Genomic DNA, 13,757 nt, shown 5'->3' with positions numbered 1-13,757 from the left:
ATTAAAACTTACAGAACTACATTTTCTACAAAGGCCGGAACGCCAAAGGCTGCAGGAGCAATGGTTTTTAAAGATTTTGTTAAGTTTTGGTACGATTCTAACAAAACTGACAGTGAGCGCAATAGTAAGTCACAAATCTCAGTCTTCAGACCTCCTAGCATTAAATATAAGCTAATGACCCAAAGTTTTTATTTAACGTTTTGAAATGAGTCATCTAAATTAACATAATGTTTTAATCGGGCTTAATGGAAGCAAACTGAAAATATACAGTGTCTGGGCACATGCAAAAGCAACAAAGCAGAAGATAAAGAAAAGCGATCTAAACATCAGGCAACATTAGGAACCTGCCCAAAGTGCTAATGATTTCCAACTTAAAAGGCAGAAAAAGGAGGGAGAGGCAAAACAAAATCCCAAGGCTTTCAAGCTCCCACGGATTCAGCTCTGTACAGCACCTGTCAAATGGAAAAAATGAAAGCCAGCATGACCGAGTAACCATTTATCTTCTCCTGTTCTTGCCTTGCCGACATTAAGTTTATAGGTAGCTGCTACTTACTCCTGTGCACATGTGAGACTGCTTTAAGTTCAAAATTCAATTGTAAACAGATGCCAAAAAACCCCAAACAGAGAAACCCACAGCCCTCCCTGCTCACTGCTATAAGGGAGACTTCCCTTACCCTCCTTCATCCCCTGGGATGAGGGGGCAGTCCCTCTGCATAAGGGAAAAATCGAACACTTGGTGCCAGGAATCATGACATCATGGGAAACTTTTATAGAAGTCACCAAATAATACAAAATATTGGCAACACTACTGGATTTGCTTCGTTTTCATTAAGGTGACAAGAGGAGGCGGTGGAGATTTGATGAGCCTGTAAGAGCACTGTGACCTCCACACATTACGAACCAGCAAGAGCCTATGTGTAAGGGACACAACATTTTTGACTTCTAGATTAACTTCTATGCCCGAGAGGTACTAACAGGGGATATATTTTCCATTTCAGCTGCTTATAGCATAGCAGTGCTCCTACAGACTAAGGCACAAACCTAAAGAATGAATTAAAATCCTCCGAAAAAGCAAAGAACCTCAGCTACAGCTTTTCACAGTTGCAATCCCTGTCTAGAACTTTAACACCTATCACAGCATTAATTACCTTTTAGAGAATCACCAAACCACAATTCAGAGTCAGCGTGCTTCTTTCGTAGACAGACCTTTGTGCAGTTCAACACTATGAATCAGCAACTGATTTCTGTTATATGCTGACTGAAATCTAATGATTTGCATCATCACTATGGACAACTGGCAGGCATAATTGCATGATGCTGTAAGTTATTTTTTGATTTACAGCATTAAAAAATGTTAATATTTCCAAACAAAAAAAAAATTACAATAGCATTCTGCACATAAAACATTATGCAACTAATAAAGCTAATTTAAATGCAAATATTTTTAAAAGACAAATATTAAAATTAAGGTGGTTTGGTTTTTTTTTTTGAACAAACTTGCATAGCTAGGAAAAAACCATACAACTTAGGACACAATGTTTTCTTCAGCTTTTTTAAAAACAAAAATGTGCTACATGAGAAAACACGCTTCTAAACTGAGTCATGGTAATGCACACATTGTCAGCAAGAGTTATCTTCACCAACACAAATGCTGATCACGTGAAAACTTTCCATGTGTAAAAGGTTTTACCTAGTTTTACTTTCAGGTTTTCTTAAAGCATTTACCTACATAAAAGTATGTGATGCTGACTTTGTTTTCATATACATTTTAAAGGGCAAACTATGAAGTCACAGTACGTATATTGGTCATACAGTGGAACACCTTCCTTTTCCCATTTCAGGCGTTTTTGGGCGGAGAGGCGTGTCTGGAGTTGTAGGGGTCTTCTAGGAAAGCCAGCCTACACTTTGCAGCAAACGTCCTTCCAAGCGAGGGGAGACCCACAAAAACTGGTACAGATTGCATCAAGTAATACTGCATCATTCCTCCTCGTACATTGTCACAGAAGAAGGTCATGAGCAAAAAGTGGATGAACTTTACTTTAAATTCACCACCAGAAAATTTGGGAAATTGAAAAATTAGTTTGCTGGGGGGGGTTGTTGTTGGTTTAAGGTTTTTTTTAAGTTTGATATTTCTACTTATTCTGGTTGTTTGGTGAAGATTGTGATTCATTTCCCCCTCTTCACTCCCTTGCAATAAACACCTTTTTTGTAAAGGAAAGGAACACTATATGCAAAGACTAAAAGACAGCCTAACACGCAAGCTTGTAGACAAGGCACCATGTGCTGAATGACAAAAGCAACTTGTAAAAGAAACTTAGACAAAGACTTTGTAACACTGAGGAAGCTAGAATTAACACTGGGATGCAAAATAACCTCTAGACTTAGTATCTCAAAAGCCTTGTTAATTACTAGAATCTCAAAATTCTAGTAATTATGAGCATCATAAGAACACTCGAAGTATATGATGCCTTTTTTTTTTTTTAATTTATTTTTTAATACAAACACTCAGGTCATAGTTAATGAAACCGCAACCTCAAAAATGAATCTGTCTTTCAATAAAAACATTGTATTTATTAGAACAGTTAATTGTTTATTGTATAATTACTAGTTGCTGGAATGTAGATTCTTATCTCAAAAAAACCCTGCATATATGCCTTCAGTTTACATAAGCTTATCCTAAACACAAGCACAGCAATCTGAAAGAACACTACTGCCTCAGGGTTTCCTTGTATAAAATTTAGCTTTTAAACAGACAAACTTATACAGCATGTAATTCGCATATCAAAAACACAAATTTAGCGTGGCAAATAACATTATGGCTATCTAGCCTTTTGCACTCGAGTTTCAAAGTTTGTTAAAATTGCACGAGTTCTCACTTGTACTGAAATGTCAGATTAGTTACTGAAGAGACACATTCACATAGCTCAGTACTTTGTTATTTGTTATCATTAGTTGCTACACAGCGTTCCAAAAACACTTCCCCCTTATCACTGATATATCACAGAGATTTCTCTCTTCTACTGGCACAGTTAACTGCACAGTGGAGTGATTACTGCCAGAAAGTAATACAAATTTGACATACGAATTTGGAAAATAGTTCCCCCTGAAGTATTTTTCATTGAAATGGTCCATTCCATTTTAATATTTAAGTGTCCTTTTAGAGATGTCCTATAAAGAGCCATCATTATTTGTCATTGCTGTAATGATGCAATCAAAAAGTCCTTATGACAATGAAACAACTCAAAAATTAATCTGGTTTTTTTCAGCTACATCAGTTGGGCCAACAGAAGATTATTACCTCTCCAGTAAAATTTCCGGAAGAAAACATATAGCCATTGCACTTAGTTACTAAAATTCCTCAACCTTGATTAACAACTCCTTTTTGTTAGCCCATACTGTCTTTCCAGAATCAACTCTTCAGATATCTGTTTCTATTGCTATTCTTATGACAATTCATTTTCACAGCATTCTTCAATCTAGTAGTTTCAGATGAATTTAGGTCTCCAACTGCAAAACGTTTTTGGGTTACCTTGTACTTGCCACCCTCCTCACCTGCTCACACCATGATCTGGTTTGCACTTTACACAAATGATAGATGCATTTCTCAACTTCAAACACAAATGGAAGGGTTACAAGGAAAAAAAAAATTAGTTGCAATAAGCACTGTACATACAAATAGATCTTTATTTGTAATTCTCTCATTTTCTTCAAATAACCTTGCTCTCCTAGGCATCCGTACAGAATGAAATACAGAAACAAAACCACTTTAAACAAGCATCTTAGTTTACTTAATACTCAATACGAAAAGTATCATTGCATGGAAAGAGGGCATTTTCATCTTTCTATTTTATTCCCTAGACCAATTTTCATTAGAGCTTAGCAACTTTAAAGATTTTTTTTATTTTTTTTAAAGTTTAGTAACAGCAATTATTCAAGCTCTAGGGAAACGTTTAATGCCTACAGGAAAAACAGACCTGGACTTTTAAGCAGCAAAGGATACTCCTGGGTGCAATACCTTGTTCTTAGGCACTTTCAACTCCTGCCTCTGACAAAGGGAAATTGCTGAAAAACCACATTAAAATCACAGAGCATTTTCTAAGTATTCAAACCGTGCAGGCCGCACTCGAAGCGAAATGAGACACCTACAAGACCAGTAGTTGCACAGGAAACCCCCAAACAGAGGAGAACGGGGATGGCCAGTGGAGGGGAAGCCTCAGCAGCACAACCCCAGGCTCCGGCGCAGACTGACCAGTCTGAGGTCCACACCAACCAAACCCAGCGAAACACAAGGAAGGAACCCAGCATGCACCACACAGGTGATCACATTTGCGATGGACCAGGGAAGCAATATGATCTCATTTGTGGGCAGCCTCTTCCGCCTTACTTAAAACAAGAGGAGCTTCCTGACTCCAGTGGGAAAATGACCAGGCATACGGTCCATTTCTAAATAAGTCAAAAAGGAGATTAGGAATACAGTGATAACCTCATACTAACAAGGAAATACCTTAAAACTCACACTTTGCATTTTATTTGACTTGAGATACATGCAAAATAGGGGAAATGTTACTCAAATTGTCCCCTCTATCCCAAGGCTCTGGCACTTGGCAAAGGAGTCTCTCCTCAACCAGCTCTTTCGCCATGCAATAGCAAGCACGAGTCAGAGGCTGAAAGCAAAGCCACTTAAGATCTAAACACCACAAAAATGACAAACGCCTTTCTAAATATTAAAAATATTATTCTAAATATAAGATATACAAACTAATACGCAGCTTCCACCTCTTTTTGCCCACAATATTTGATTTTAAACATGTAAAATACAGTTCCAGGTTGCATCACCTGCTTGCAGGTTCATATTTAGAATTGTTTTAATATTAGATACAGTATTTAATATTTTGCTTAAATATTTATATTTGTTAATTTGCCTTTATTGACAGCATCCCATGGAGACAGAATGGAAGAATATTACTTGGAAACAATATTTGAATTTAGTACAGATAAAAAGGAGGCCTTTTAGCCAGCATGCACTTCAGCTCACCACCATTTGCTACAGCCTAACCAGAATGTCATTCAGCATCTAGGCTTTATCTATCTGCAGCTCAGAATAGAATTAAAATTTAAAAGCAATGTATATGTATAGATATAGGTAGATATATTTAATCCAAAAATGGGTTTGATTTTTTTTTTAAAAAAGCAATGACTCTAAGGGAGCAGGATCATAAAGGACAGAGGTATTTGCCTAGAAAGAAAGTTGCTACTTAAATGAGTTTAATACTTTTAATAACATCAAATCACTCCTGTCCAACAGACAGGCCAATGCACTGCTGGAAGCTTAAAAGCAAGCCCTTACAGACAACAGAAAATGTTTCAGTAATTAATTCCAATAGAAAACAAAGGAAAATAAACTCCTGCTCAGCCCAGAGACTCACTTCAGTGCAAAATATTTATTTAGAAATGTATGCAATATGTGATTTTTCACTTCTATTTCCCAGCCACAAACAAACAGAAAAAAAAAAAAAAAGACACTGCAAGAACAAAGTTGTTTCAAAGCTTGCAAATGTTGGCAGGTTCAGGAAAAAATGGAAACCAGCCTACTCCCTGCATCTAATTCCCCTGATCCTCTCATAAAATGATACAAGACAAGAGAATCTTTAACATTTGATGATTCAACCAACCTTTGCACAAAAAGAACGAATATTTAACACTCTGGAACACAACACAAAAGAAAAAGTCTGCTATTTGAAAAATAAAGTCCAACACCAAGAAATTAGAAGAAAAGCATCTCTAAAGTTAACACATCTTAAAAAGGTACATAAAGCGTTCCTTTGGGAATGGCATACATCTTTAGCATTTGCCTGACTTGGTTTTGAATTATCCATAAAAAATAAATATATGTCAATATTTTAAAGAATTATTACTATATAATAATATTATTATTCAAGATAGAAGATAACTTTTTAAAAGGTGGAAAATACAAAATCTGACTCCAGTACTACGGTATTTCAATTAAACACAGAAGAGTAGTATCTTATCGACAATCTCAACTGTCTGTTGGTTATGTCACATTCTTCCCTTTTAATGTAATTACAGACTACATATTCAATGTAGAATATAACAAATTGTAACAAACCAGAGGCAATCACCTTTCACTCTTTCATTAAAGATGAAGTTGATGTGTTAATTCCCCACTTCAATTCCTATGCAGAGCCACTGAGAGCATGGCTGAGACCACCATGACATGGATGGAGCTGAAGACTGCCTCGAGGTGCTTGTGAGAGGAAACACTCATTGCTTCCTTGCTTTCTAGAAGCTGAGATATAGGAACTTCTAAGAAATAGAAACTTCTAAGAAATAGATTTTGAGGTAGAAAATTATGTGCCAGGAACTGCCTGAATGAGTAAAAGTTCATGCTGTTCCTGTGATTCTCTACCTGGATACATGTTGTATCTTAAGAGAAAAAGATTTTACAGCAAAAAAGGGCCTTGTTAATGTGTCTGAACTCTTTATGCTTGATCCTTTTAAAAATAAAAGGCCCAAAACTGCTTCAGAAAAGCCAAAATAGTCTTACTGGTACTTCAATACATGAGTGCAAGTGCTGGCTTGTCTGATTAAGTAACCTGTGGAGTTCTTAATAACAAAGACAATTATAATTCTGTTTTCATAAAAATCAGTTAAACTATGCCTTAAAACTATGTACATGAAAACTAATATTCTGATAGAAATGAGCTATTTATAAATTTCAACTTCAGTTACTATGGAGGGACTGGACAAACTATCTCATGTTCTTATTTTTTAACACATACTATGTAAATTACCTCTTTGCTGAGGTTATCTGTGGTTGAAATACAGTACATTTAACAAAAAGTCTTTTTTTTTTGCAAATATTAGCTAACACTTCTCTTGCCAAAAAAGGGTGAAAGTGTTTTAAATTTAGAATTAAAATTCTAAATATGAACTACTTAAAATTTCTTTAATGAGAAACTCCAAAACTCCTGCTCACAGGAACCCAGAAGCCAGAGGAGCACCCAGGGCTCTCAGACCCCTGCCACATGCCCAGGAGCAGGGCTGCAGGGCTGGGGGTGACAGCTTGACCATAGCAGCCCCACATCACTGCGGACCCCCCAGCCGTCACCCCATAGGGTGAGCGGGGCTGGCAGCACCAAGGCAGGTTTCAGCTGGAAACCCGTCTGTGTCCTATCAGGAATTTCCAAGGAATTCATTAAAATCAATTACACTAAACACAGTTGACATATTTTTTACTGTGGGGTGTTTTGATCTGAACATCGCAAATAAAGCTGAGCATAAAGTGCTATATTAGTTAAGAAACTCTTTACAGCTTACCCACTTTTTCTCCATTCTTTTCTACCTTAACAGGACTATGGCCTGCCAAAACTATTTGAGCTCCTGATTTGCTTTTTAAGAATTCAATGTCCGGAGAGGAGCTTTCAGCATTTCCTACTCCAAGTATTGACGCCTAACTTTGATGTCCTCGCTAACCCAGTATCATCGGTCCCCACATCTAAACAGACACTGATATACCCACATTTACCACCCAATTTATATTATGATGCAGCGTCAGAAACGATTTTAAGGCTTTTAGTTGTCAAGCAATGTTTTGGGGGTTCACACATCTTCCCTGTCACCTTCTACTCTACTGGTCCCTGCAGAAAAATGAGTACCCACTATGGTCTGCGTAGCTTACAACACTAAGAACTACAATCTTCTTTTCTCACCTTTTGAGGCACTGGACTATTTTGTCGCCACATTTATTTATCCTTTTCTCTATGAAAGAGCTTTCTCTTTACCCAGCATGGAAATAATAGCTGTGATTTTTTTAATTAGCAATACTTCTGTCCTACAGAGCTTTACTCACAATTTCAAAGATTTTTTGTAACAGACAGTAATGGAAATTTAGCACTTTTTAAGGGTACCTGGAGATATTTGAAACTCTTCTCGAGATCATCACAGGCTTAATGTTGAGCACAGAGCATAATCCTCTATTATACTTGACCAAGATATGCACAAAAAGATTTCATTACTTTTAATAATAGAATTTTATCTCAAAATATAAAAATCAGCAGAGCATTATATCAAGATGTGGCTCAGCCACATCACTGCATTATTAAAAATACAATTCATCTCAGCTATTGAAATACTTCTCAACCTTTATCCTCTCACAGTTATTACAGTGCCATACATTGTGACAAGCTTGAGTATTACCTTTGGGATGCTATAGGAATGCTTGATATCTCATTTCTTAATAAGCCCATTATTTTCCAGTTATATGGAAAAGACAATGCTGAAGTTCAGATATTAATCACAAAAGCAGTAAGAGGTGCAAATACATATATGCCCTATCGACTGACACAGCCATCTTAGGCAATGCCTCTTTTCAACCATTCTCCAAGCACTTCACAGTTTCATAACCCATTAAATATATTCTCTTTTAATCTAGGAAAACTAAGGCCCAAACACTAACACACTCAGATTTACAAAAGAGGTCCCTCACAATCCAGTTGCAAACACTCACTACTGAAATAAGTTAGTTTCTCAAGGTTTCACAAAGTTAAAATGTCTTAAGAGCTCGGTATGTAACACACCAAACCACTGAGAAGGCCGGTGGCTTCCCAACTCACAGCCACAGAACTTGCACAGAATCGAGGCATCTACTGACTGCCTACACCTGAGACCACAAACCTTACTAACCTTGGTCATCTGTACAGCCTAGAATTCAAGGCCATTTAAGCCTTCTAGCATGCCCACGTGTTTGGTACCGTGTTTTACCCATCCCACAACATACTACAAAGGGCTAAGCAGCTCACATAAGCTCCTTTAGACTCAATAAAGAGGCATCCCTATGACTAACGCCACTTCCATCCCAATTTAAGAGGCGTGCCCAGGAAAGATCTAACATATTACCAAAACACAGTTCATCGTAAAATGCAGCAGCAAGAGTCCTTTACATTAAAGGAAACATCACAGGGTGTTACTCCCTACCTTTATAGGAAAAATTAGCACAGTCCTTACACCTCTTTCTTGGTGCTCTCTTCATCCTAAAACAGATCTAAATTTACGTTTCTAACCTTGCAAAGAGGACCCTGGCTACCACATTGTCACCAGTTACTGTTTAGCTGAAAATATCATATGAACCCAGTTGCTTGTGAATGCTTCAACTAGAAAATGTGCACTGTTCAAAACTGTAGAAAAATAGTTACAGCTACATGACATTTATTTTGAGATGGGAAAAACTTCACTATATAAAACAAATTCCTTAAATATGCCCCAGGTATTGATTTAAGATTTGCTGATGTTCAGGCAGATGTCTAAACAAAAACAAGTATTAATGGAGATCAAAACGGCACACACACACACACTAAAAAATTCCCGTAATTGGTGAAAAACCTGAATTCTCTTTTAAAGAGAACAACAAAAGGGAGGTTTCTTAGAGGGGGAAAAGAAGAAAATCCCAGTTCTCTTCAGTGGTACTGAGCATCAGCAACCTCTAGGTCACCAGCTCCAGCAACAACTGAAGGCAGTTAACTAACAGTTGCTGCTGAGAGTCCTAAGGAGTTAGTTTTCTAGGATCACTCTTTGTACAGCAAATGAGCAAATGTTCACAATGAAGAGAAACCTAGTAGAAATGCTATCCTTGGCAGACAAGGTAGAGAATAATGAAATGGGAGGAACATAGGAATGGAAGGATTATTCACTATCTAGCACTGGAATTTTTGACACGAAGAGGAGAGAAAGTAAACAGGATGTGGTGTGAAACACAAAGTTGCCGAATTTCTAAAAGGGATTTCCTGGTCAGAAAAAGTACAACAGGGAACATGCAGCACACGCTGGTACACTCAGTATCACCACGAAGCACCAACCCGATCATGCAGGCACAGCAGCCACTTGTCTGGCATGTTCGGGATGTCCAAAAGCACTCAGAGCTACTTGCCAGACATCTGGAAACACTAGACAAAGGGCCAGAGCCCTCAAACTCTTCCCACACAACACTACCAGGTGAAAAAGAGGGTTATCTCCAATGAAATCTAAATGTATGACAGCCCCAAGTATAATTCATGCAGGGTTATTAAGGAATAAATGTTGCTTAGTATCCTCCAATGTAAATAGCATTACTCTAAGATAAGGATGCCTAAGGGTGCCTTCTTCCTGCTGAGCGTAATTGGTTACACTTATACAAGTCCTAAGCAAGCACCAGAAGTAGGCATGTAGAAGGAAGATGAAAAACGAGAAAAGCAATATGGGCAAACAAAAGCTTGTCTAAACATATATAGGTTCTTGCTGAATTGTTTTGTAGTAAGAAAGTCCAAGTGTGCAGGGATTCAGGAATAAAAGCTCCTTGCCCCTATCTATTGTAACCCGTGCTCAGAGAGGTTCTGAGCACACTCCAACTGTAAGTGTCCATTCATCCTCAACAGTCCCTTCAGAGGAATAAAGCAAGGAAGTAATAATGTAAGAAGAGGTGACAGAAAGAGTAGCAGAAGTAAAAACAAAAACTATGGAATCTGCCCAGTGAGGTAAGTAAATCTAGTAATCTTAGTGACGAAGAGCTCTGTCCTCTCTGAGCACATTTTTTCTCTTTGCTTAAAAATTCAAAGAATTTTTCTTTCTCTGTCATTTGCATGGTACAACAAAAAATGCCGTGCTGGAAAGGTTAAACCCTGCATGGTGCTCAAAGTTATTTTTGTCACACTTAAGGTCGCTAAGGAAGGCCTGAAGTAAGACTATTGATGTGCTGCCTTTTAACTGGTTTTTGTTTGGGGATTTTTTTTGTTTCATTTTTTTAATGTATGGAATAGGGATCATACAAAATAACTTTCTGACATGCAACTTCATGAATACTTTGACTAAATACAAGAAATAAAAAAATCCAAGGAAAATACACCCACTAAGAGCTCTAGTACTGTTTAGAATGAATATAATCCAGTCATAGGTGCCTTTATCCTGACGGGAACAAAGATTTTTTTTCTGAAAAAAACCAACCTCTTCCCTGTGACAGCATCATGCCAGAATCAACAGCATCTCCAAGAACAAATAAAAGGTGGGCAAAAGTACAGAAGAAACAAAGGGAAAAGGTTGTTCTCTGGCAGTATAAAGGCCTACAACAAAGTTAACAGGATGAAAGGTAAGACACACGTATGGGACTGAAAGACTTTTTGCATAAGTGGAAGAATGCGAAAACCCCTTCTTTCAGAACAACATATTCGGTAACCTGTGTTGAAGTTGTTGGCTCCGTGGGAAAGAGCTCACATCTGAAATATTCCAGGTGACCTCATGAGAGGTCAAGCACTCAACGAACATGGACATGTACTAAGTGCTCCTGGTAGGGAAGTGGGCAGTACAACTTGGGTGCAACACTCACTGAGGACAGTGACAGAGCAAGGCTGAGTCCATCTAAAAGCTGCCCAGGACCATGGGGCATAGTGCCACTGAGGACACACAGCTCACTCCTTACAGCTCTGCTCCCTGCTCGTGCCCTGGTGCCACCCCTAGATTCCTGTCTGACAGCACAGGTACACCAGCACAGAGAAAGCCACTCACCTCCTGGGTCAGGTTAGTTTTCTCATGGATTAACAAATCAGACCAGCTCCCTGTGCAGTTGCACAAACACCAGAGCCAACGCAAGGGAGGAGGAAGGGAGCCCCTTTCAGCAGCGGTGAGCCTGAGCAGGGAGTTCAGCCATCTCATGTAACTGCACCCTCAGACTGAGTTTCAACTCGTTCCTTTTGCAGGGTGCTCTATGTCACCATTTCTCACTGCACCAAAGCAACATAAAATGCTTAAAATGCTCCACGTAAAGTTGTCTTTAAAATCTTAAGACAGGTAAGCGGCACGTGATTCCAAACGAGCCTATCTGGCTCCTTTTGAAACTTTAGCAAAGATTTTACAAGATGATCACACATCTGCATCTGTGAAAAGCTGAGGGGCGCACAGCAAGAATGTGTTCAGCCTCTGCTCAGTCAATCTTTGACCTTGTCACAGCTGTTATTCAGTGTGTACTCAATGCAGGTTAAAACAAGAAAGTCTAAAAAAAAAAAAAAAAGAAAAGACAACCAACAAAAGCTAGCAAGTCCCTGTAAGGTATCTGTGCTACACACTACCTGTGTGTTATTTTGTGCGTATAAACGTTTTACATATAAACTATGACAGAAAGTTTGGAAAGATTTTAAAATCACCTACCTTTTTATATGTTTATAAAGTTTATTTAATCCCTCTGTGCCTTTTCTTTTAATAGCAAATGTTCTAAATATATTCACAGTTTATGAGCTCCTTTCAACATTTGAAATACTAAGCCATAGGGAACTTTTTGTAAGAAACGTGTTTAACAACAAACATTGTTTATACCTCTCAGAACAATTTCATTTGATGAAAGAAAACGTTGTATGCTTTTCTAAAACACACTATCCACACTTTTAGAGTTTCAATAGCTACGCAAAAATTCATTAGAACTTAATATTGAGCCTTAACTAAATCACGATCATCATACAGTTGTTACAATAAGCATTGTTTGACAGCTCTGCAAAAATACAGGTTTAAAAAAATCATCATAACCATTTATCTTAGAAGTTTGTCTCCCACTTACGTAACTCTGCATATGAACTATCTCTGTGAACTCATTCTATTTGAATAGCTGGTATAAATATAGGTTGCACTAACTAAATGTCAGTGTTGTCTATCGTAAAGAACCATCTTAAATTAAATTATATAAAAATCCATATGTTTGGGTAGGATAGAGATTGACAAAGACTACCAGGCATGAAGAATCATCAGACACCCCTGCAGTCGCCATAAAATTTAAAACAACAACAAAATAATCATAACTGACACTCAATCACATATAGCAGAAGATTTGGGTCTCAAAGCTGTGGTAAAAACCAAACAAGAATAGTGAGCTCCCTCCGCTACTAAAAATCCTCCTCTGAATGAAACTCTACAAGTATCCAGAAGTCAGACAAACTCAATGAGAAGACTCATCCGTTATCACCTATCTTCATTTCTCTTTCCAAGCAATTATGATGGTCTCAAACTATTACACATTCACCTGTTTTCTGAAGACCACGTTTTTCTCGAGCAAGTAACAAGTAAGGATGACATACATGATCCGCTCTTCAATATGTCAAGCTTTAGATGCTGCCACAAAAAGAGACAGTTTCAGCACAGAAGCAAGGTTTTATAACAGCAACAGAAAAAGGTCAAGAGTGGCAGTGTGCCCATACAACCATCAGAAATTCCTTCAAGATGCTGACAGCCTACGTAAGAGACTGGGGTGGGGGGAACATGAAGGATGGGAGCACCCTTTTCACCTCCCTGCTACAGGGCTGCCATGCCTGCACTGTCCAAGTACACTCTTCAGTGGGAGCAATCTCTGTTTGGTTAACGCAGTGATTCAAGTGATTTCCACCAGCTCCTGTCCCGTTTCACTATCTTCTCTCATTCCATGGGAAAAGTTATGTCACAGCAGGCCTGGTAGCAATGTCCTTATAATACTTCACCACACATTTCCTTTCAGTCGATAGGAATAGTGCCATTGCACAGACAAAACAGTGCCTGCAAGAAATAAGGAGCAGGATAAAAACCAGATGGCTGAAGTTAAGCGCAGGAAGACAGGAGCAACGCTTGCAGGGAGGAGAAATCATTTTGATGAGCTGAGACTGTGAACATGGCTCTCCGCACAAAGGGAACATAGCCTGCCACAACACGGCCTGCAACAGCATAAATATGAAATGAAATTTGAATGAAACACTGTT

General features: G+C 38.2%; 1 protein-coding gene across 2 annotated transcripts in view; it reads right to left on the bottom strand.

Moving 5' to 3' along the window:
* Positions 1–13,757, bottom strand: part of QSER1 (glutamine and serine rich 1) — a 47,345-nt gene that overhangs the window by 30,591 nt on the left and 2,997 nt on the right. The gene's annotated exons all lie outside the window — the stretch shown is intronic.

Source organism: Rissa tridactyla, chromosome 4 (assembly GCF_028500815.1).
Source record: "Rissa tridactyla isolate bRisTri1 chromosome 4, bRisTri1.patW.cur.20221130, whole genome shotgun sequence".
NCBI lineage: Eukaryota > Metazoa > Chordata > Aves > Charadriiformes > Laridae > Rissa > Rissa tridactyla.
This window is presented reverse-complemented; position numbering and strand designations above follow the sequence as displayed.